The 25,592-nt window shown below is 35.2% G+C and overlaps 1 protein-coding gene across 1 annotated transcript in view; it reads left to right on the top strand.

The window, feature by feature from the left end:
* Window positions 1-25,592, top strand: part of LOC108135937 (allatostatin-A receptor) — a 91,625-nt gene that overhangs the window by 29,705 nt on the left and 36,328 nt on the right. The window contains exon 2 of the mRNA XM_017256885.2: window positions 15,287-15,334. The gene's annotated coding sequence lies outside the window, so the exon portion shown is untranslated. The remainder of the gene's footprint in view (window positions 1-15,286; window positions 15,335-25,592) is intronic.

Below are 25,592 nucleotides of genomic sequence, written 5' to 3' on the forward strand. Positions count from 1 at the left end.
AGAAGTTGGACTTCACTTCGTTTTGGCTCACCCACTGGCATACGGGGCGTATGCATGATGTAACAGAGTCGAGTACTTTGCAGCATTTGAATGCTGTTTCTTCTCTTCTATTTTTTTTAAGCCAACTGGGAATACACAAGGTTAGTGGGAGGTACGCACTTTCCCCTAACGGTAAACAAGTGAAAAACATTTCCATTTAGTCCAAACACACCAGCACACACACACACACACACACACACAGAGATGGGAAAACACGACCGTGTGTATTTGCCATGTTTTTAATCCACTTGAAGGCACTTAAGGCAGATCACTGCCAAGCGTAAATGTGCCAAGTGCAATGGGTGGGGCCAAACAAATTGTACAAGTTCAGATAACTACGGAGCACGGACACGACCCTCCTCCTATCTCCGCTTGTTCAAATTCATAATTCCGATAAAAAGCGGCGAAGAAGCCGCGACAGCGCAGACAACAAATGAATGGAAAATGGAAAATAGAAGGCGGTCATCATAAATGATCGACCCGAGGGATACTTTAAAAAGCGCTGAAAGATTCCAGATCGCAAACATATCGGAGAAAGGCGTTTTATTATATGTTTTCAAGCATTATGGTCAACATTGACATAAACGGAATTTCTAAACATTCACAGCTTATAAATATTAACAACCTTTTTGAGAATTGAAGAGTGTTTATAAACAAGGTTTTAAAAGAAAGATAAATACATGACTATAAGATAAATGTATATATTACAATTTTTAAATTTAATTTTTAAACCTTAAAAAATACTTCATATATAATATATGAGTTGCAAATGAATTTCGAATTTTTTTGTGAAATTCAAACACTTAGAAGGCAAGTTGCAATCATGATTAAGAAAAGAAACGTGCCCCAAATGGTCGGTGATACCCTGTACTTATGCCATGAATATAAAACAATGTATCATTTGGAAAATGCGTGTGTGTAAACTATAATAACAGTAATAACAACTAAACTGAATGGCAAATGACAGTTCTCAGTTCTCGCTGAAAAACCCCCATTTTCCCATTTTCCCAAATCCCTTCCCTCCACGCTCTCTAGTTTTTCACACCCCTCCCCACCCCTCCGCTTCGCCCTTGGATAGTGCATAGATTACGTTGCCATTTTATCTCGCTGAGTCAGCGGAAAAGGAGAAACAGAAACTTCTGACAACGACACACGTCTAAGATTACAGTCGGAAAATGCGATGAGGTGGGGGTCGGAAAATTGGGTGGGCCTGGGCTTGGGGTGCTTGCCCCCGATTGAAAGGGAAAACGGAAAATGGCGGGGCACGTTCGACGCTTCACTTAATTAAGCGCCTTTTTGTCTGCTGTAAGTTGATAATTGAGGTTTTGCCGGTTTTGCGGCAGGCAAAAGTTAATCCCTCCCACTCATTGAACGTCCTTTTCCCAGCCCATTTCCCATTTTCCCATTTCCCGTGCCCAGTTCCCCGCTTTTTCCAGGGCCACCACAAACAAGAAAAGTAGTAACAAAAGGAGCCGCCAAACTACGCTCGAATTGCCCACAAATAATAAAGAAATAATTCAATTTCAACTCTGCCTTTTCCCTGATGTTTTTTTTTTTTGGCAATTTCCACGTTGCCTTTTTCCTAATTTTTCTTGGCAAAGAAAAAAGAAAATGCCAAATAAAATCAACCTTTGTTATGCAACGAAATAAATTTAAATAGATTTAAAGTAATCACGATTAAGCAAAACAAATTTAAATACAATTATATGTACCTAAAGTGTTTATTATTATTTTTGTTTTTACAACACTTGCAACAAAAATGTAGTGTCCAAAAATGTTTATAGCTTTTTTTATTCACTACCAATTTTTTGGGTCAAAAGACTCTTAAACATTTTATTGAAATTTATGTTGGTTTCACATTTGAAAGCTAATTATTTATTTAATTGCAATTATGAAGCACAATTTTCGTAAAAGTTTGTTATATTTATATGTGCAATTAAAAACTTGTACTGTTTATACTTAAATCTAATCCATGTTGTGTTTTGAGAAATTATTTATAAAATTCCCCATTGCTGTTAAAGCTTTAAATTACAATTTAATTATAATTAAAAACTTTGTTTACCAGCAGTCAAGGAATGCTTGAAAACATATTTTGCATTTTGTTGTGGCGAAAAGTTTATTCTATGACTCGGACACTAATCTTTATTATTTGTTAAAATTTTCGTTTCATTTTGTGGTCATGCGTGTGTGGGTTTTTTTTTAATAAAGCTAGCATATGTGTGTCTCTTTGGCCTTATATAAAGTTTATTCCACCTTTTCGCAGCTTAAGCGTACTGTCATTGTTGCGTAACGAACACACGTGTGAGTGTTGGTTAAAAGCTTTATGTGGATTATGGTTTTATGGCGCCAGGTCAGGAGCGGAGGTTCCGGGGATCCAGGTCGAACATCTTGGCCCTCTCAACTCTGCAAATATTTGTATTTGCTGCCATTTTCCTGCAATCTTCGACTACCGAAGCTACCACATTTTCCCCATCCATTTTCCCCTCCAGGGAGACACAACAAATATGCCAAGAAGTCAGAAGTCAGACTGGCCCAACTGAATTAAAGACTAAATTAAGTTTGCTGATCCCAATTTGATTACGACCACAGCACAGCAAACACTTTAAATCTTACATTTTTGGCAGCATTCAATGATGGCACAACAATCCATATCCTTTGATTGATTTAATTATTAGTACAGCTTATGTGTTTTTTGAACAAATGCCACTCTTGCATTAAATATGTTATTTTAAAGGAAATCGCACAGAGTTTCACAGGAATATTTGGAGAATTTATGAAATGAAATTCTATAGTTTCCCATTCCCCAGCATTTCGATAACTAAATATTTGTATTCAAATATATTTATATATTTATTTTATTTTAAATGGACCTTTGTCGAAAGTGTTATTTAATTTCTTGGAATTCTAAAATTTTTCTTTAATTTTGTATTTATTCTTAGCTTTCCAATGGGGATTTCATCAAAGAACTTCTTCAAATTACAAAACTTAAACATAGCTCTGAATAAAATATTCGCATTTTTTACGGGTTATGCGGACACTTTTACTCGCTTTATTTTCTGCACATTCTTCTTTTTTTTTTTTTTCGGCGCAACTTTGCCAACTTCATTTTGTAGTCCAATAAACGCCAGAGGAGTGTGCATTTTTTGTGTAAAGGGGGTTTTTGGGCATCGCATTGATTGAGCTACGTGCCGATGGGCGATGGCACCTGATCGTTTCATTCCCCAGTTCTTCGATAAAGTGCGCAATTTTTCGGAACAAATATTTGCAAGACACTTTAATTCGCCCGACGACGCACACTGGGCGAAAAAAATGGGGGAAAACCGAAAACTAAATATGTTTTTTGGCCACTTTTTTCGGCGGCAGATGAAGGGAAGCGGTCGGGATTGATGATGATGGCGGCGGCAAGGGGCTTTTCATGCTCCGTGCGCCGTGAAACGAGATACGACACACTCACATGGGTCCAAGTATGTGGAAAATGAAACAAGTTTCGGAAAAGTCAGGGGAAAGTCGGGGGAAAGCGAAAAGCGGGCGACAGCGGTGGCGAGGACAAAGTTACTCGAATGACACAGAAGCAAGTTGCCATTAAATATAGACAGCATACAGTCGTCTCGAGGACAGACGAGGTTAAAAAAACACTATATTGTTACAAACAATGCCAAACAATATACAATATTTTTATAAAATTGGGTATTTAAAACATTTGCGAGGGCAACATGATAAAGCTTTTATTTGGTTAAATTAAAATAAATATTTTAAATTAAAAAGTGTCAATTGAAACTAAAAACCAATATACATATAAAATACAACCTACTGGTAATCATTTACCTAACAATTTTATTTTACTTTTACTTGCCCAAAGTTTTTTTGTAATTGTATAGTTAAGAGGGGAGTACTGCTAACTTAACCATTTTAAAATGACACTATCAATTTGGCCTCGATTGTAGACGCCATAGAAGCAGTGACATGTGTAACACCTTGTTGCCGGTTATAAAAACCACAACAGAACAGTCTGAAACGCCACTCACAAATCGCCTTCGAGCGTGAGATCCTTGCACTCCCTCGAGTGTGAAGGAGTGCAACAGGGGTTAAGTGGGTGGTTTTAGGGGGCCGCTTAACCCACAAAACTCCCACTCTCTATTTTGTTTTTACAAATTAGCTTGACAACCGAGTTTTTCTTTCCCATCTGTTTTTATTTCTTCAACCTGCGGTTTGCTTTTAACCTGACAGCCAACGGAGCAGAGTAAGACAAAGGGCAAATAAAACTTGTGCTACGCCCCATATATGACCATCCTCAGGTGTAAATTGTTTTATTGACATTTTGCGTTGAAAGCTGTACAATTTTTCTTGCTTTGAGAAATTCAAATGGCTAATGAACTGAAAGGGTTGCGGTTATTTAAATTCTGTATTGTAAATTACAACAAAAAATGTCATAGATCTTTTTTAAATTTAATATTTTATTTATTTTATTTATATAGTTACCTCACCAGAAATAAATTCCTTTCGTTTCTTAAAGAAAATACAGGAGAGTTTTATAAAAATAATAAAAATAAATTAAGAAACGAAATAGATGTAAGATAAATTGTTAAAATAATTTCACGAAAAGGATTGTTTAGTTCCTCACTTTATATTAAACCGTTGGATAATTAAATACTTGTAATTAAATATACTTTTATATTCATTTTGTTGTGTAAAAGAATGTTATTTAATTTTCTTGGTATTTTAAATCTTAGGGATTTCATTAAAAAGCGTTTTCAAATAACAAAACTTAAGCTTAAGTATTCACTTTTTTGACGGGTTATGCGGACTCTTTCACTCTCTTTATTTTCTGCACATTCTTTTATTTTCCCAAATCGCACCCAAATCTTACCAAACTAACTTATTCAGTGTTATTTTAGCCAAACGGAAGGACAAGCCAGAAAAAAGGGGAAAGCACATTGAAAAACGAACCCCAGAACCCCCCGACTACAAACTTTAATATGGAAAACTTTGCTGCTGTTGATGCTGTTCTTTACACACTTTACGTGCATATTTGGAACTCTACTCCCTCCCATCCCCTCTCCGAATATATTTTTATGCACTGATAGTGGCCCTTTGGTTTTCCTCCCCACGACGAGTTGAAAATTTCAAGTTTTTGCATGACTGAACCGAAACTTGTTTGCTGAGTCTGATGTCGATGTTCCACATCTGCATTTTATGAAAGAAAAATGCTTTGCGTCTGTCGATCTCCTTTTTTTTCCGCATTGTTTGCTTTGCTATTTTGTGTTTTTCTGCTTAATTAGATTTCGCATTTTGTAGCATAACAATAACACTATATATAAAGGCGGCTGATAATTGGTGGTATAAATCATGCGGGCCACGCGGCGTATGCGCAACGTGCAAATGTGCAAAATGAAAGCGAAACGAAACGAAACGAAACAAACAGAAAAAGCCGCTTACAAATTGCGGGAACGGAGTTGGCCAAAGTATTAATAATAGTCTGGAGTTCGTCTCATCGCAATCTGCTTTCGTTGTTACAACCAACAAAAGGTGGCACACTGATGCGCAATTTATTGGAAAATGGCTAAATAAATTTGTGATTCTGTAGAAACGAAAACACCTTATAACGAGGTAAAAAAGTAGTGACGATCGCACCTTCAACATACAAAAATTCTGATCTCACATTTTGTGACAAAATATGAATAAACAGTGGACTTAATAAATACACTTTTAAAATGCTTAATAAGTTTCAATAAACATGTGCTATATATAAAATATTGAGGGTTCTCAAAGGCTAATTAATAAAAATAAAAAATATTGTTAGGACAGTTTTTATAAAATATGTCAATTAGTGCAAAAAAAAACGTTTTGTTATAAATTTAACCAAATAACCAAATAAGAACAAATTTAAAAAGGTACTTCATGCTTTAAATATATTTAAGTAGCTGACATGAACTTGTGGTTATGTTCACTATAAATATTTTTATGTTTTAAGCAAATGGCTTTTGAACCACGGATTCGTGTCGGTGGCTAATGAGCCCAAGTGCAAGCTCCCTTCATCGCCTGCTGTGATGGCTTCGCTCTACATTGCTTGGCTTTTTCCGCCGTAAACGCTTTTCCGGGCATTTTCGGTGGCTTCTGGCACCGCTTCAAGGAGAGGAACCCCGTTTACCATGAAGGGGGAACAGGGAGACGGGGGTCATAATTCATTTCCACATAATTTGACTTGCACACGCGCGCAGCGTCAACGGCAAATATGCCAAAGAATGAATGACTATCGCAAGACACTGGGACAAAAGCAAAAAATTAAATAAAACCTAAATGGTTTAAATACCCTAACAAGATTTAAAATATTTTGTAAACAAAATATCTAAAACCTATTGCTGATTAAAAATGGACTTGCGTTCGTATTATTCCATAAATGCTAAGCTGAATTTGAAAGACCTACATAATTACAGGATAAATACCATTTTCCTAAAGGATTTTTTAAAGGAAATTTGTGAAATATATTAGATTCAAAATATAAGCACCACATAGTTTTCTTGTTAGCTACTTATATAATTGGTTATTAAAGAAACAAAAATAAGAATGTTAATATAACATTATGTAGTGACATATTTTCTCCAGTGACAAAAGAGTATGGCTAACACAGGGAGTGTTGTCCTGGGGGCGTGGCACCTGCTTTCCGCCCCCAGCGTAACCGCAGACAGCTGTCACTTAAATTCACTTCTCGACTGACAACTGCGTCGAAGAGGCATCCTGCAGATCCCTCTCAGGTTTTTCGCGGAGCAGGGGCATGCGGATGGGTGGTGGCCTCCCCTTTAAAAGGGGGGCAATTCTTTTAGCAAAGGGTGCCCGTGAAATGTTAAAAGCTTTTCGCCTTCAATGAACGTTCTCAAGGCGATTTTTCTTTATTTTTTCTCATTTTTCTACTTCAGGTGAATCAATATCAATATAAATAAAAGCTGTTCAAATTGAGGCAAATTAAGAAAATATAAATGTACAAGAAAATGTATAGACTTTCTATATACGAAATCAATAATCGAATATGTAAGATAAGGAAGTTTTATAGATTTGAATATGAATTGGAAGTTATTAGGTTGAAAATAGTAATGAAAATGTTGTTGTGTTTATTAAAAGTATAACAATAAAAGGATTGAGTGCAGAACCAACTACTGGTTTAGGTCTTACAACACTTGCTCTTCTGGCAATTTTCGCAGAGCATTTTGCCTCCGAAATCCTCACTCAATTTGCCTCAGTTTGCCTCTTCAATTCACAAATGGATATTTCTGCTCTGCATTTATATGCATTTTTTGTGGGGCAATAGGGTTGCATACAAATGTTGCATACTTAGCCACCCGTTCTTCCCGATTTTGCTCCCATTTTCCTCCCATTTTCATCCCAACATTTTTGCATCCTCTAGTATTTGATCCGCTTGCGTTGTGTGCGGAATTCCAGTGAATTTTCGAATTAAATGCTGTGCGTGCTCTCTTAACAAACGAAACAATTTAAATGGAAACTCTGGTTCAGAAAGAGATGGGGAGATTGTGCCAGAAGGAGACGGAAATAAGACAGACAAAAGAGACGGGTATAGGGTTGCATTCGGTGGCCATCATTGGAAGTGTCAGAAGACAAAGTGACTGCACAATTGACCATCTCTATCTGTCCTTTGGACATTTTTTCCTCACAGTTCACTCAATAAAATTCATAGCTTGCCTCGGCGATAACGCTAAAAAGGGACAGAGACATTTGAGACCAAAAAGAAACAGACTGAGCCGTGAAAAGTTTCAGAAGTCTGGTGCCATAAAAAACAAACCATGAATATGACACCAGCATATTAAATTATTATGCACAGTTTTTTGTGGCACTGCATTAAGGATAATGCCGATCATCAATGTTTTTTAGTGCTTAATGTCACCGACTCACCTGAATAATCAGCTAAATGACAGTCATAAACCACTGAAAATGAACATGGCGAATGGAAGTCCTTAAATTTTTCACTATGATTTTATTACTAGAGTTAGAATTTGCAGGGGAAGTTTATATATTGTACGTGCAAGATTAAATTTGATTTAAAAAAGTTAACATAAAATGATTTCTTTTCCTTCCTAAGATTTGTAAATTATTACTTTTATTGCAAAAGATTTTATAACGTTACATTCTTGACTTTAACTACTGAACAACATTATTACCATAAATTCTATTTTTATAATACATAGGTGTTTTATTAAATTTTATAAAAACAATAAGAAAATATAAGGATATTTATTTTATTATTGTTAAAAATTTTAAATAAGTTATTTAAACCATTAAAAATTAAAAACACTACTTAATTATTTAAGAAAATACCCGTATTTTAACACTTGTTAATGTCATTCAGAACATACTTAGTTTTTTTTTTTCTCATTCAATTTTATTAAATATCATTCTGCTGAAGTTAATTACTCGTGCAAAACTTCGAGTTTAGCAAAGTCAGTCCCCAATCGTATTGTATGGGTTTTCTCCAAGCTGTTTCCCCATACATACATAGTATACTTTATTTTTTCCTTGTGTTTTCCCTGCGACCCATCGATCAAATAGTCCATCAGTCAGTCGACGAGTTTAGTTGAGTGAAGTTTTGGCATTGGCCCGGGACATTAGTCAAAATGTTAACTAAATATGGATTCAATTGTTTAACTGCCGCTGACAGCGGTTAGTTGAGGAGAATGGTGGGAGAAAGGGGGACGAGGAGCCGCATTTACTCATGATTGAATTTTGAGGAAAAATATGAAAACACGAAGCGTTTATAAATCATCGGATTAAAATAAAATAAAATAAAGGGAAATCAGGGGGCGCACATTTATTGGCATTAGCTTCGAAGTTGTCGACGTCCATGGCCAGCTCATTAATCTTAGTTAGCCAACGGATGCTATATACTCTATGTATGTATATATACATATATACCACCTGACCTTAACCCCTTAACCCCTTAACCCCTTAACACAGCCAACGCTTAACCCGCCCTCAACGCTCAAGAGACTCTCGCTCACAACTTTACACAATTTTAATTCATTTTAATTTGTTGCCTGTTTATCTTTGTGATTGAGCTTCACAGCCTGGTTAAAGGACCCTCCTTCTGGGTGTCCTTCACTTTTTAAGTTGCTTCAAGTAGCCCTAAGCTTTCCATTTTCGTCGAGTACCTTACTCTCGCGCCCTCTCCCGCCCTCTCGCTCCAACCCGCGCCAAATTAATGGGGCCAGCCAGAGAGACAAAATAACTTTGTGAATCATTCGCAAAATGATTTCTTAGCTGCCTGCTGCTGATCTCACAACAATTTTAAATTGTTAAATGCTAAAATGCACTCAATATTAATATATTTAACGTATTGTGGAAAATATAAGAAATAAAATAGTTCCTTTTTGATTTAAATACATTTTATTTATATATTTTATTTTTTCTAAAAAGTGTATGCTCAAAAACATAATGGAACATTTTTGTTTTGCTACTGCCTTTAGAAAACAATGTTAGTGAAAGCCAAAAAAAAAGAGAACAAAACACAGCCAAACACTAGGTGAAAAAATAAAAGGAAAAATGTCGGGATGGAGTAAACTATTTAAGTAATTGGTATTTGTGTTGGCGGCACGTGTCCTGCCCAAGTTGGCCATCAATCAAACCATCAAAGTGGCTAATCAATTGAAGCTGGCCAAAGTCAAGGACTCGTCGCTTGAGCCAGTGAAAAAAAAAAACATTAAAGTCAACACAATTTTCTAGTTCATTCAACTCAATCATTTTATTGAGTGTATTTCTCTGAGTTGCTTTTTCTACATTATGTGAATTAAAGATGCTAGTGAATTTGCCGGCCCCAAAATTTTGTTTATCAGCTCTAGCAGATTGCAATTGTTTCGCAACTGGGAATAACTTTATCACTAAATTGGTTACCAAAATCGCCTCCCTGTCTGGCCATATTTTTTGGCTGGCTTTATTTATATAGTACTTTTGGCAATTTTCCATTTGGGTTTTTGGGTTGCTTTTATTTTATTTGATTTTATTCTTGTTCATTTCCAGGGCTTATCATTTGTATGGGGATCAGAGAAAAAGCCAGCAGATTTGAGGGGGGAGCGGGGAAAATCCCATAACGAAGGCCACTGCAATTTTTTTGTAATTATTTGTGGTCAGAAATAGCTACCCGTTTTCCTCCACTTTTATCGCGCCAAAACAAAAAGTGCCCTCCTTTCATTTCCCATCCCGCTTCCCATCGCTTTTCCGACTTTTCCTCTGCACTCGCAATGTATTTTCTATTTTTAAGACTTGTCTCCCTTTGTCTTTATGCCCGCCCAGATAGTCAATGGGTATATGGGGCTCAAAAAAGTTAAAAAGTCCTTGAACTATAAATATTCTAATGCCAAATAATTATGCCAGACTTGCAGGTATATATTAAGTTATGATTACTTAACAAATGGCAAATAATCCGTATGAATGCTTACTAGTTATTTGATAAATCCATAAATATTTTGTTATATATTTAAAAAAAAAAAGTATTCCAAATCCTTGTTAAACTATAATACAAATTTTTATCATTGTATTTTTAAACGCTCTTTTAGCGATTATAAAATAGCTATAGATATCTGAATTTTATCTGTAGCTTTTAAGTGAAAATTTTAACATAACTTTGCTATTACGAAAACCGTTTGAATTGTCGCCTTTGCTGTTTGCACATTTTTCGATTTCCATTAAACTTAAGTTTATGGCTTGGAGGTCATCGGACGACTCGACTCCCGGCGGAAAACTTCTGTTGACTTTTCTTATCCCGCGTCATCGTTTGCGGGGCATTAGCGGCACATATGTATGCTCTCCACATATCAAAACCCTCCTTTCTACTTTGTTTCTGCCATTGGCAGGGTTTGGTTTTGGGTTTGGGTTTGGGTTTGGGTTTGGATTTGGGCTTGGGTATTTGTATTTTATGGTTATGTCCGCATATTGGAGGCCATAAAAACGGGCCAAGTAACTAAACTAGAATAGAGATATTGTCCTTTTGTCAGGGCAATTTACATTCCATTTTCGCTTAGTTTGTTGCGACAAATTAAAGTAGGGCAGGGACTGTGCTTAAGCGATATTAATCCGACAGTCAATTCATATTCAATTGAAGCCCTTTTTCCCCCAATCGATTGCTCATTTGCCTTTGGCCCGGATTTTCACACTTCCATGTATCAGTTGGTTGCAGGGTGGTGTTTTAGGGGGTGTGGGGTAAAATAACCCTGGGGACCCAGGTCCAACTCATTTACCCACACACACATCCCCAATCGCACCCACTTTGAGTGGCTCAAGTGCCACTTGGAGCGAAAAAGGCGAATCGAAATGAAATGCGAATGCGAATGCGAATGCGACCAGTGGTGCCAATTTATCCATGTTCCAAAATATCTGATTCTTTGAAGAGCTCTTTTCTGTCATTTTCCCAAAATCAGTATTATTTTTAATATTTCAGTTCCTAGAAAGCTTTTAACTTATATTTAAAAATTTTAAATTGATATTGGCACAATGGTTACTTGATTGTTATTTTTTTTGCAATTGTTGATTTAAATATATAATAACTAATATTTCATACCCATATTTTCTTCTATATATATACAAAATAATACTTAAATCAGTATATTTTTAATTTTAATTTATACTTTAGTTTATACTTAGTCTTTTCATGATTGATTATAAGTAGCTTATATTTTATACCAACAAATTAAAAAAAATCATTGTTTTCAGAAATCATAAAAAATGTTTCCAAAGCAAAATGAGAAGTGCTGACTATTTTGTTTAATTTTTTCGCATAAAAGGTATACAATTTTTTGACACATTTTGTTGTCAACACTGTGACACATGGGTCCAAGAACACATTCCCCTTTTCGGCCATTTCCATCAGCTCATCAGGAAAATATGGGAAATGGGCTAGAGCAGTCACTTTCATTATTCAAATATATATAGTATAGAGACGTTCGACTGATTCGATTAGTCTACACTACAGACTCCACTCTCTGTTCGAAATGTGAGAGCATAAAAAATAATGAAACAGCCGATGAAGGGTCTGATTTTCTGGATTCTACTCGTTTTTCTGATGACATGGACAGAAATATTTTGTTACCTTTTGCGATATTAGGTGGGGCCCATAAAATCTGACGGGTACTTAAGCGAAAATTGAATTTAAGTTGGAGAAAATTGTATATGAAAACCATTAAACGCAACTTAAGGCTAGATTGAAATATAGAAAGTTAAATAAATATTTCTTGTAAAGTAAGCTTTTAGATAGAAACCCAGCAAAAACGTATTGGCCTTTAAAAAAATTTCACGATAAAGATCAAGCTTTTCACTTAACTTTAAAAGCAATATTTTTGCCTTCACCATTTATGTGCGACCCAATTTGGCCTTTTCACTCTTGGGCAAAATTTGTGTTGCCAATTGCATTTTGTCACTTTTTCGTCAGGCGTAAATATTTTGTTAAATATATTGAGAGCTTCCTGAAAATAGCCCAGTCCAAAGGGGGCGAAAAAGGAGAGCTGCTGATGGGGTCTAAAACCGGTATCAATGGGACCAACTTCCAAGTGAGCAAACAAAGACCGAGCAATTTTAATAATATTAGAGCGTCAGGGGCGAAAAATTGAGGTCGGGGTGACGGTGACTGGCATAAAAACTTTAGTATCCATGAGCTACACAGGAAAATAAATTTAATTCTTTTTTAGTTTTAAACCACTTACGTGGTTTATTTATTTATTTATTATTTTGATACTTTCGTGGAATTAAATAAATACTCATCTTATTGAGACATTTATCATACCCAAAGCTTAAAATTCGTGTAACAATAGTTTAGTTTCTATGACAATTTTTTTTTGTTGGATGTAAAGTCTAAGCTGAAGCAATCGTAATTCGACTTTAAAACAACAAGTTCTGAGAAAGTTCTTTACTTTAGAGATGTTTAACTTGATGGCTTTTTTTAAGGCTAGCTCTTATAATTTATTTTAATTTTGGTGCCAGTGTAAAGTCGTGTGTGTAGCAGCTGCCACGCCCCTGCACTTTATCCTCGGGCCTTCATTATTGTCCTGCTCGCTCGGACTCTACTTGTACGTGCACTCATATCTCACAGCTGCCACATTTTATTCTAATCATGAGGGGGTCCTGCCAGGATATGGGATATGGGGATATGGGATAATTCGCAGGACGACGTGTGCAAGTCATTCGACGGACATGGCCGAAACACGCATGTTTTTAGCCCATTCTGCGCATATTTGGCCAAGGCAACTTTTCCCATTGCGTTTCGTTTCCTTTCGCTTTGTTTGAGTGGCTTTTGCCAGGCCCGAGATTGTACATTATGAATTTGCCGCCTAATTGAAGTAACTACTTACCAGTCTCGGCCACCACCAAACGCACTAGCACCCCAGCAACCACATACAGTTGTATTCACAAAACGATAGGAGCTATTTTAAAATTTTGTGAACATTATGTTACTCGTAATACTGACTAAAAATTAAAGAAAAAATAACAAAAACAAAAAGTAAATCCGAAAAAATTTAATTTATAAAAAAGATTAAAGTGCAGAATACTGGAAAAAGTACATACTATTTGTATTTGATATTGTTATATATATTTAAAAATTAGAAAAAAAACGTAATGAATACAAATATTTTGTAATCAATTTAAAAATTATTCCCTATTAAAAAATGCATTTGAATATAAACGATTTTTATTGTATTTAATATTATATTATAATGTTAAGTACAAAAATTTGAATTCAGCTATTTATTTTTTTTTTGAGTCGTAAAATTTTGCTAGCATTTTGACCATAACTGTCTGAACACGCAGCAAATTGGCCTTTCATTTGCATCTGTTGATGGAGTTTTGCGGTTGCAACATTCTACGCTCTATTTCTATTCTAATGAGCTGCACACTCGTTGCCATAGCCACAAAACGCGACCAAGACTGTTGGCGTACATGTGGAAACTATGTATGCAGACATATATAAAACCCACAAGAGCAGGAACATCAGTTAATTGTGGATTAGTTTCGCTTGATTCCAGCTTGCCGACTTTTGAGCCCACACACACCAAACGCTTGTGCGCATTTCAAATTATTATTTGGAACTTTCGTGGGCGCATTTTAATGGCACACAAACACTAGAGAGAAAATGGACTGCTTGAAACTAGAATTACTGATGAGCTGTGGTGATTTTCTATTTAGATTTCTGCAAATTTTCCGCTCGAAGATAATGCAAGAGTTTCTTAAGAATATGTATAGAGTAGGAGGGGTTTAATTTAAAAACAAAGTAACTACGTTTTCTCAATAACAACAAGCTATAGCTTTATCGTTTCATTTTCAGTCATTAAAAGGGGGCTGACAAGAATATGGTTCGTTTTCATTGTAGCCAAGAAAGTGGAAATGATTTTCTGCGCACTTTTCGCCCGGCCAATTTCAAAGAAAACTGCAATGACAACGAGCACAAATGGCTGTCATAACTGTCAATAAAAACATAAGCGAAAACAACATAAACAACAAGCTGCCAACAGCAACAACAAAATAAATAACAAACAATGGGCGGGCAGAAACAACAGCAACATTGCCAGCCATGTGCTTTTGGATAATAAAACTCATAAAAATCAAGCAACGACCAAACAAAGCCAAGCAAAATGTTAACGATAATATGCCCCCAAGAAAGAGACTGAGAATGCGATAAACCAAAAATGAAAATCCGAATTTTTATGCCGAGAATCATAAAAAAATAATATTAAATTCGCTGCTTAATTGCAATTTGTTTTTATTTGGAAGAAGGTTGAGTTCGAATAACTTTATGCGTCCACTTTGTTAAGTTATATGTTTGCCACACTTAATCAACAACCATGATTAAATTTGGTAATTAAAACAACTATTTGCATCAATATATAAGCGAGTGTGGTTTAATTGCTTTAAAAGCACTAATAAATATTTTAAAAGAAAATAGCTCAAAAGGATTTTAAGTTTAGTTATTTATGACTAAATTATTGCTTGGCACCTCAATTTCCGAAGTTCATTTAGTTGATCTATATCCACATGTTTGCCCACACTCGATTTGTTATTTAAGCCAGGTCCATTATTCATTTATCAGACTCGATTTTTCACCCGTTTGATGGTTTTCCACACTTGTTTTCCACCATCAATTATTATTTGCAAATGCTATGCGCAATTACCAGCGATCTGGTAAATGTTTGACTGGCCGCGTTTATGCATAAACAAATAGCTTACACTATAATTTTATATAATGTTCAATTTTTTATTACAGATACGATTCTCATTTGGAGTTCTGGAATCACGGATCTCGAATTAGAAGGTGAGTGAGCGAAACTAAACTCATTTTTTCCTGGGAAAGTTCCTTGCATTCCATTGATGTCCCAGCTCATTTAACACGGCCAAAACAAGGGAATTAAGCTGAGAAAATGGCCGAGGAAAAGCGGTGGCGGGAAAAAGGGGAAAATCCAGCCCGAGATGAGAACAAAGCCAAGAGGCATTTTATGGTTATCCTGCCTCCTGTCGCAAAGGTGTAAAACTTTGAACATGAAATGACATGCCGATTAAATTAATGTCCCTAACTGTGCAGAAGGGAGCAGCGTTAGAGAAAGAGATAGACAGAGAGTGAGAGAGAGGGATGGGTAGACAGGTGCGGAAAGAGAGGGCTAATAAAGCGGCCTTGGGGCCCCATGAAGAAATATCATAAAAATAAAAATAAACTGGAAACACAAGCTTAGAACCCGAACATCTGATGTCCTAGTTACTAAATATACTAAAAATCATTTTTAATTTATTAATTGGGCCAATTCTTATACGAAATAACTCTAGAGAACCTTTTTTTTTGTGTCAAAACGTTTTTGGATCTAATTCTTGATATGTAATGCCCGAAATTTCCAATATCAATTTGAATGAACTCGATAGAAAATTTTCAATCGACTGGCATTCACAGATTAAATTTTTCAATTTGTCATTTTTTTCAAAAAAGAGCCTTTTTAAAAATTTGTTTAAATCCATTTAAATTTAAATCAATAGAAAATGTATAATATATTTTGCCAGCTGCACAGAACAGTAACTCTTATGGCTATGCTTTTTATTTTGGCCAAGTTACAACAAAAAAACTATTTAGAAATGTTTATGTTTTTACATATCTCCAAGAAACCCAAAAAACCATTATAAATCGGTTTATGTATGAAAACCCTGCGACTTAATGGTCAAAAGTTGGAATTCCGTTCAACATTCAATTCCTCATGAAGTTTCCAATCAAATGAGATTCACAGCTAAAATTTTTTAATTTTCGCAAAAAAATTGTGATATAAAAATTTCACAAAATTTTCAAATAATATTAAAAAATCTGAAACTACAGTTAAGCCCAATTTTCTATACTTCACAAGGGTACAAAACGCATACTTTAATCCCTCTAAATCCCATTGAACTTAAATATACATCTGGGGGAATATGGGAAAATCTGGCTTGCAAGGGGGCCATTGACACCTGGCACTTGCAACAGTGCGAGGGAGAAAGAGATGGAAGGAGGTCGGCAGAAAGAGAGGGGCTGACAGACGCCACATGGTGGCATCATTAGACAAGGACACCATGTGCACCATATAATCACAATAAATGACAATGGCCGGCAACCTGGATCCGCTCCTCTGAAATCCGGGGACACTGTAAGCAGATATTTCCATTTAATCATGCCCCAATGGCGATGACCCTTCAGCCTTATTCGTTATTCGAAGACAAGGTCAGACAAGGGCTGGCACCTGGGTGTTAAAGTTGTTTTAAACTAGCTATTCAATTTCCTTTAATTTATTTAAATATTTTAGCATTAAGTCAAATGAGCATTACAAAATATTTATGGTCAAACAATTTCAGAAAGCATAAAACTGATTTTTTGGTTTTTGCATTGCATTTTACAAAAATTAAATTAAATTCTTTTGAATAATAAATATTCTTTAATCTGTATATATGTAGCAAGTATTTAAACTAAAATGCTTCGTTTTCGTTGTAGCCAGATTTTTCAGTGGGTTCAAATGTCAGTAATCCAGTCAAATAGAAATATCAAAACAAATTACATTTGGACCACCGCAAAAATGGCAATCAACACTGAAATTGCATATGAAATTGTGACCTTCCGCCATGTTTTTCAACGCAAGCAATACTACGAACAGTTTTGGCCCACATTTTTCTAGCAACTTTACAACGTAGTTTTCTGCTTTTATTTTTACCCTGTCCAAATATTTGGGCAGTTCAACGAGCTTCTTGCCACAAAAACATTGCCCCATTAATGTCAACACTACAGCTAAAATTGCGCTTACTCGCGTTTTAATTTCCTCTAAATCTCATTTCTGCCAAAACAGGTGAAGCATTAGAAATCACTTTTAAAATCCGTTTTTCCTTAGCTACACTTTGAGAAAAACTATAAGATTATATAAGTCTTTGGAAAATTATAAACCAAATTATAATATTGTATGTTATATAAACATCTTAATTATTTCAAAAGTCAGACTATACTAATGATTAAAATTAAATTTTAGAGTAATTCCACTCACTCTCTTCTTTTTGATTATTATAACAATTCTAAATGCTCTTACTATTTAAACAAACTGGTTTTTATAGACTTAAGTGTTCATTATATTATTGAACTCTTACTAGTACAAATAATATCTGCATATTTAAATAAAAATATTTAATTTAAAAATGAAATCATAATATTTAATACAATGCCCAATTATGCAGTTTAATTTAATAATAAAATATTTGAATTGATGTGAAAAATACTCAATTAAAAATTGGTGCTTTGAGCTTAATTTCAAATACATTAAAAGATATTAAAGTTAATTCTGAAAATAGTCAAAGAAAATGTGAAAATTTTAAATATTATTAATTAAATGAAATCCATATCCAATATTCAAAATAAAAATCAAAGCGAAAAAGAATTAAGATTAGTATGATATACATGTTTTTTTTAGTGTTCAATCTGTCACTATTTTGCCGCAGAAATATGTTGTGAAAGTATTTAGATGGCACCTCTCCAGCATTTCCACACTTTCCCCTGCCGAAGTGTAACCATTCAGCAAAAAAAAACCACACCAAATCCAATGCCAGGGTCAAAACCTTTCACCGGGGATTACGGAATATAAATAGGAATAAAAGGAAAATTTATAACCAAAGGCGAAAGAACTCAGCTGGCATTCTTTGAATGGATACTAATATAAAAAGTTAAAAATATTCCTAAGCTGTCTGATACGGATGCCCGTTATATATATATATATATATATATATATATATATATAGTATATATATATATATATATAACAAGGATCTGGCAGAGATGACGCTTTAATTAAAAACGCAATTCAAGATAAATATATTTATATATGGAAATCAGGGTGTGGTGTGTGGCATTGGCTTTGGAATTCCCCAATCGAAACCGAAAGCTTTCCCTCTTTAGATTTCGTATAAAGGAATTTTCCTAAATAAACTTGGCCACCAAAGGGACCAAAAACTTGTTGATGGCGGGGGAATTTTGACCTTCTTTTTTTGTTTGGGGCAGGACAACAGCTGTTTGCAGCAGCAGCTTTTCTCTATTATTTAATGAAAGCGCATGAAAAATTAAATACTATACTTGGCATGTGCGACAAGTGGCCAGGCAAAATTGTCGAAAGGAAAGCCATTAGCAACGGAGTTGTGGGGCTGGGGAAAGCATTTAGTTCCTCCTTTTAAATATGCAAATGGATACTCGAAAACTATTTTATTCACACACGCACATTACGCCCAGTTTCCCGGAAGACAACTTCTTATTTTTCTATATTTTGTGTATGTTTTTGCTTCTCTGGCCTAGAACCCAAGAACCCGCCCTTTAGCAGGCTCTTTAGTGTTATGTGCTGTTTACGAGGCCATAAAAGAGGGGAAAAACGAGACGGGAAAAAGGGCGGGGAAAGCGCTTGGGGAAAATGGGGAAAGACCCGAATGTACTGAGCTTAAGCAAACCGATGCTGGGCTTACTCTTCAGAAACTGCTTTGATTTACCAAGGATTTTTTAATAAATAAGTAATAAAACGCACGTATAACAACATAATTTAAGAAAAAATTAATATTAAATCTAAGCAAATTTTAAAAAGATTTTTTTCTTACTCTAAATAAAATTAGATTATCTTTACTTACAATAAGCATTCTGATTACTCCCTAGATAAAAATATCAAAATGCGCTTTTATTTTGTTTTATGATAAAATATCTAAGCACAAAATCATGTTAGACCACGGTTTTTCTTTTACTAAATTCTCAAAGATTTCTGCAACTCCAAAAACAGTTTTCCCGCTTTTAAATTGTTTACCCAAAGCAAAGCGAAATGTTGAGCAGAGGGACGTGAAGAGTCGAAGGCCTTCTGTCTGACATTGCGAAAGCCTTTGTACTGACATAAAAAAAAGCCCCCGCCACGCAGACAGACAGTAAAAAAAAAAAGAAAAAAAAAGGAAACGAAGAGGGAACCCTCGAACATGGACATTCCACATGAACACCATCGACATCATCGACAAGCTTTGACCAATAAGCCGCCTAGACCAGACCGGCTCGCAACCGTAACTGAACCCGGCTCAAATCATGTCAACTTAGGCCACCAATGCGAGAACTCGCCCACATGTTTTGATACCCTTTCCACTCAAGGGGGAGATTCATTTTTTATGGCTTACATTAAATATAATATATAATATGCCACAAATTTGAAACAGTCTCAAAGAAAGCCAAGCAAACGTAAATAGAAGACAAATTTTCTAATAAACCTACATCAAATCTTATTGCAACTTGTTTTCATTTAATACATTTGTCACACAACCTATTATCCAAGGTATTTGGGTCTTCGATTCTGGTAATTTTTGCACTATTCAATCCTTTGGCCATCCGCCCCTGGATTTTGCCATTCCAGCTCGCATATTTGCACAGGAAACGGAAAACGGAAACTGTTCTGTCCTGTCTGCCCGGGGTTGTTATAGGGGCTACTTGGGGGGTATGATATCTGGGAATCTGGGGTTATGGACCAATGGGGCTGTGAGGTCCTGGGCATCTGGAGTTCAAGTCTGTATCACATTCAAGCAGCGGAAATTATTTGCCTGGCCAAAGGTCGCGAAATCTTTTAGGTTTTGTGCATTTAAAAACGAAATTTTTTCCCATTCATTATTTATTTATTCGCTTTGACGATTTTTTTTTAGTCGTTTATGGTAATTGGATAAATACGTTCAAGTCCACTGATTTATTCATTTTGTATTCTAAATGCACCTGTATTGAGCTGAATGAAATGTTTGATCAAAACAGGGGAAAATCAGTTCGTTATTCCCAAATTTATTGATTTTTATGCATTAAACGAAATGTTTTTATTAATGCGGCAAACAGGTGGATATTTAAATTAATGAATTAACCAAAATTATTTTCTTGTGTGAGTCAAAAGGAATTTTGGCCAAATGTATATTTAAGTCGCTATTCTTAACAATCAATAAATTACCATTTTTTGAAGCATTGCAAGCATTTTAAATGCAATTTTTTGCAAAAACAACAAAATTTAACGATTCATTCGAATTCTTTTGAAAAGCAAATTTCATATAATTCATTAGTTATATAACATGAATTCCACACCAAGCCAGCTTTATTCAGTATTCCTTTTGCTTTTCTTTGATGTTGACTCTTTTTGTTTGCTTTACTGTCGCTGTGTGTTTTATTCTTAAATTTGTACTTTAGCTTTAAGTAAATAGCAGACCAGAAAAATTAAACCGAAGTAAATAAAAAGACATTTATTTGTTTTCGCATATGTGCGGACTTCTTTCTCTCTTTAACTTTTTTCCTCCCCTTTTTCTGTTTGTTTTTATTGATGACACAAATGGGTCATTGGTTTCTTACTTCTGCTACTGCTATCTTCAACTATGTTTGTTTTTATGCTTTTGACCAGGATAAAAGTGGCGATGGATGGGCCATTGCAGTGCCATAATAATAACGTGTCCTGTGTGTGAAAACAAGAGACAAAAATTAAAGATGGCAAGCAAAAGGTCGTCAATAAGCCATGCCAACTTATCCGCAAATCCAATTGCTATATATATAGCTAAAAATCTAGGCAATAATATCTGCAATGGGGGGAGACACAGGGCTGCCTTATTAAAAAGCTTTCAGCGAAAAACAAAAGGCGGAAAATCGTTGCCTCTGCCTCTGCCTTTGCCTCTGTAATTTTCCAATGAAAGGAAGTGTGAAATTGTGCCGTTATTCATTATATATATGTAACATATAAATACAGAGAGTTGGGCCAGACTTGTATATAGCATAGCACATATATCCACGTAGCTGGCCATTTGGCCTAGACCAGGAAGGCGGCTCGTTTCGGCCCCGGTTTACCTCGCCTCGCCCCGCTTATTGTAAAATTGAAATTGAAAACAAACAGTCGGAGCCCCACGGCACAGTGGGTCCAACAAATTGCAGCTTCATCTCACTAATTTTTCAGAGCTTCCAGGCTTACGGGTTTTCCCAAAAAAAGTATTGTTTTATAATCACTTTAATTTACATTTTCATTTCAAATTGTAGTACATTTCACATACGGCTTTTTTGCTTTATGTAAAGCCACTTCACCACTTGACAGATAATAAATGAAGTGAAATTTATATTTGCTTATAGAACTATACATTTTTAATATAAACTGATGGCCTGAAGCCATTACTTTTTGTTTCAGAGACAAATAATTAAAAATAATTGTTTTTAGGTTACCTTAAGCTTAGTAAATTATAAGAATACCATTTTAAATTTTAATTTTATGCAATTTGTCATAAAATAAATAAACATGTAAACTATATTCAATATTGTTTAAAGTTTTTGTTCTTACTTGTTTAAGCATTTAAGCATTTCATACCTCAAGACACTGTGCTGAGTTACGTTGAACCAAAAAGACAGATGAGCCTAAGAGCTACCGACTGAGAGGGGGAAGGGGGGGCTCAGTCAGGGGGTGGCTCTTCAAGGGGGGTGAACAGGGGGAGGGGGGTTGCCAGGAAAAGAACGCCCCTGGCCGACTTTTGACTTGTGTTTTTGCAGCTGCTCAACGTGCGCGTGTGAAGGTGTAATGCCTACCTCTCGCCACCCATATTCCAAGCCCCTGAAAACACCAAGCCCCACCCCCTTCAACCAACACCACCCCACAACGCAATTTTCACCATTTTCTAGTGCGTTGGAAAATTTATATGCGTTGACAAGTTGAGCGCAAGGCCCACGAACTCGGAAAGGTGAAAACACTCAGCAGGAGACATGTAATGCTGAGTCTACACTGGGAAAGAAATTCACCAAGTTTTAGTTTCACATTACTACATTATGACGTGCAATATATATCATCTTAGAACTAGAATTTTAAACAAATATTTTAATTGATTACTTAATAATGAAATGGCTTATATTTGTCAACTAAAAAAACATACTTTATTTAACAAATTCGAATTTTTAAAACAATATAGCAAAAAACACACCTCATTATGTATTTATATTTTTTCAAAGTGTTCTTAATTGAACATTTCTTTGTGAGTGGAATGCCTACCCACAAATGGAAAAACCAACACAATAAAAAATTTTGTTTATACAAAATAGTTGTATATATTACATATTTTCGGCGGATGCCACCGATTTTACCATCGAAAATGTTGTGGTAAAACTTTTCTGTCACCCGAAAAAGTTTGAGCCACTCATATCTACCCCTTCAACATAATCGAAAGTTCAATCAGCTTGATTGGTCATCACCTAGTTGGGACTTTCTTCTCAGTTGTTCTGTTCCCCTTATCATACCCTTTTTTTTCTCTTGCTCTTCTTGGTTTTCCCCTCATCGCCTCTCATTTTCCTAATATCTCTGTCTCTGCACGAACTTATGAACTTCATGTCGTATGCGTAATGTTGGTATGCATAGAACTACAAGTTTTAAAGCTGCTAAGTGTTTGTTGGCAAGAGAGATGGAGTGCGGTTAGAAAGGGGCTGGAAAATAAGAGGGTCAGAGGCTGGGCTTCGAGAAGTGGACAAGAAAAGGGCGATGAAAGTAAAACTTTCGCATTTCGTGGGCGACATCAATGTGGCCACAAAATTGTGTGGCGCCAAAGTCAGTGGACCAGGACTAAAATCAGACTTTGCACTACACAGAAAGAAAATTACAGAATTCGAAAATACATGTTTTGGGGAAAAAGAGACGAAAGAAAGTTTTCTTTATTTTAAAAATCACACCCAAATCTATTTATATCTTAAGAAAAAAGTTTCTCGCAAGAGCAAGTGCTCAGACATTGCACAGCATAATAAGTAAATTTCAAAAAATTTAAGGATAAAGAATCGAACAGCATTATAAATACCCCAAACATTGGTTTATAACTAAAGTTTTCCTTATAAGAAAATGCATTATTCATAATTCATTCATTCAATTACACATAAATCTAAGTTTTTGTTTAAAACAATGCAATTCCTTTGTTATAAAAATAATATAGAAATGCTGTTTAGAATTTAATAAAATTCAGCAGCATAAAAACAAATAGTATATATAGTATTTTTACTGTGAAAAAGTCAAAGGTCTAGAAAAATGAGTGTCGCCTCTGGGCTCTTTAGTTTGTTATTTCCGTTGGCCACTTGCTCGCAGAAGAACATCCGCATTCTCCATTTTCACCCCGCATTTTCCTCTTCATTCGCTCGTTTGGTTGCCATTTGATTTGTAACATTTAAGTGGGCAGACACAAAAAAAACTTTTCCAATATAGCGGCACAATATCCCCACAATTTCCACCCGATTTCCAAACATTTTCCCGCTTTCCGGCCCGTTTTTCCCTCCAACAGGTAACCGCAAAACTGTCAGCAGACAGAAAACTTTTCCATCTCCGCCTTTTTCGTAGTTGTCCGGCAAAGTTTTTTCGTGTTTTTCTCGTCTCCGTCGCAATTGATTGAGTGTTGAGAACGTCATTTAACGTTTAACTGCAGGTCAAGAAAAAAATTGGTTTCTCTGTTTTTTTACAGCTTTTTTGACACTTGTCCGCCCAAGTTGCATTGCAAAAAGTCGATTAAAATCGTAGGGCACTCATAGGTAGAAAGGTAAATTTGTCAGTCTGTAAAACGCAAAGAATTTATTTTCACTTTTTTGACATATGATGATATATGATAATAATTTTATATTAAGCAATGATCAATTATAATATATTAAACAAAGCCTTAAACAAAATACACAATTTGCGTCTCTTTGAATTTTCTATTTTATATTCTCTCACGCTTGGGAAATAATTTCACGAAGAGTGTGATTGCCTAGTGACTTTTGCCGTTGTTCGCAAGTTAATTTGCCAATTTCTAGTCACCGCATCTGCACCTTTCCCCAAAAAAAAGGACAATGGTCGAAAAATACATCTCCGTTGTGATGGCATTTTACAATCAAAACTCCTTGCACGTTTTTGCCTTTTGGACACATTTTAGTCTTCGCCTTTTACATTTTTTGGCCATTTTATCTGCACATTTTGCTGTCCATTGTTTGGCCAAAAGAAAAAAAAAAAAGAGGAGAAATGGCAGAGTACGGGAACAAAGGCAGGCCAAATTAAAATGCAGGCCAAAACCTAAGCTGCATGTGATGACATTTGTGACAGGACTGCCTGCCTGGACATGTCCAGGATTCCCAGACACCGGATGACGAAAGACAGACAGCACTCTCTTCACGAGGGAATTGCAATTGAGCCAGGGAAAAAGTTGGGGCAAAAAAATAGTCATGGAAAATCAAACAAGTTCGCCACAGCACTCGGAAATGCATTAAAAATAGAACGCCCTGCCGCTCCTCGTTAGAAAACCAATTTTATTGAGCGATTCGGGTACGGAAAATTCCCTCATGGAGTTGTCCATTCGACTGAAAGGGTCAAATTGATTTGGAACTCTGGAAGATATGTTTTACATTATTTTTTATTTATCACAGATATGTATCTTAAAAAAAAAATAAATTTATTTTAAATTAAATTAAAATTGTAATAATTAAAAAACTCGGAAACAATCATTATAATATTTGGGCACAAATACATAAATATTGTATTAACTAAAAAGATATTATGTATAAAAAAAAGTTTTTAAAATAATGATTTATAATCTTGTTTATGGTTCTTCAAGTTTTCTTAAATATGTATTTTACAAAAAATTAATATTTTTCATCAAATACTTTACAAATAATTTTGACATATTTGGGCAGAAATACAAAAATATTATTTAAATCGTTATATTAATTTACAATAACTACTTAGAAAAAATGTTTCAAAAATGTTTTTGCCTATTTGTAAGTATCTAAGTATTTCCAAAAGTAAATAAGCCTTCAATTATGCTTAAAACATAAATTAATTGGTTTTTTTATCGATAGCTACAATATTATAACTTCTGGTGCTAGAAAATTGCTCACACTATACAGTACATATATCCAACCCAATAGAAAACACAATTGCCCCCATCTTTGGTGGATTGAATGCAACCAATTGAAATGCAACCCAATAAATGGAATCCTTTTTATGAACCACGACCACTCAATATGAATAAGCCGCACAAAAAAGCCGGCCAAGGAGTCGGAATATTGCAAAGAC

Source organism: Drosophila elegans, unplaced genomic scaffold (assembly GCF_018152505.1).
Source record: "Drosophila elegans isolate 14027-0461.03 unplaced genomic scaffold, ASM1815250v1 contig_149, whole genome shotgun sequence".
Classification (NCBI taxonomy): Eukaryota; Metazoa; Arthropoda; class Insecta; order Diptera; family Drosophilidae; genus Drosophila; species Drosophila elegans.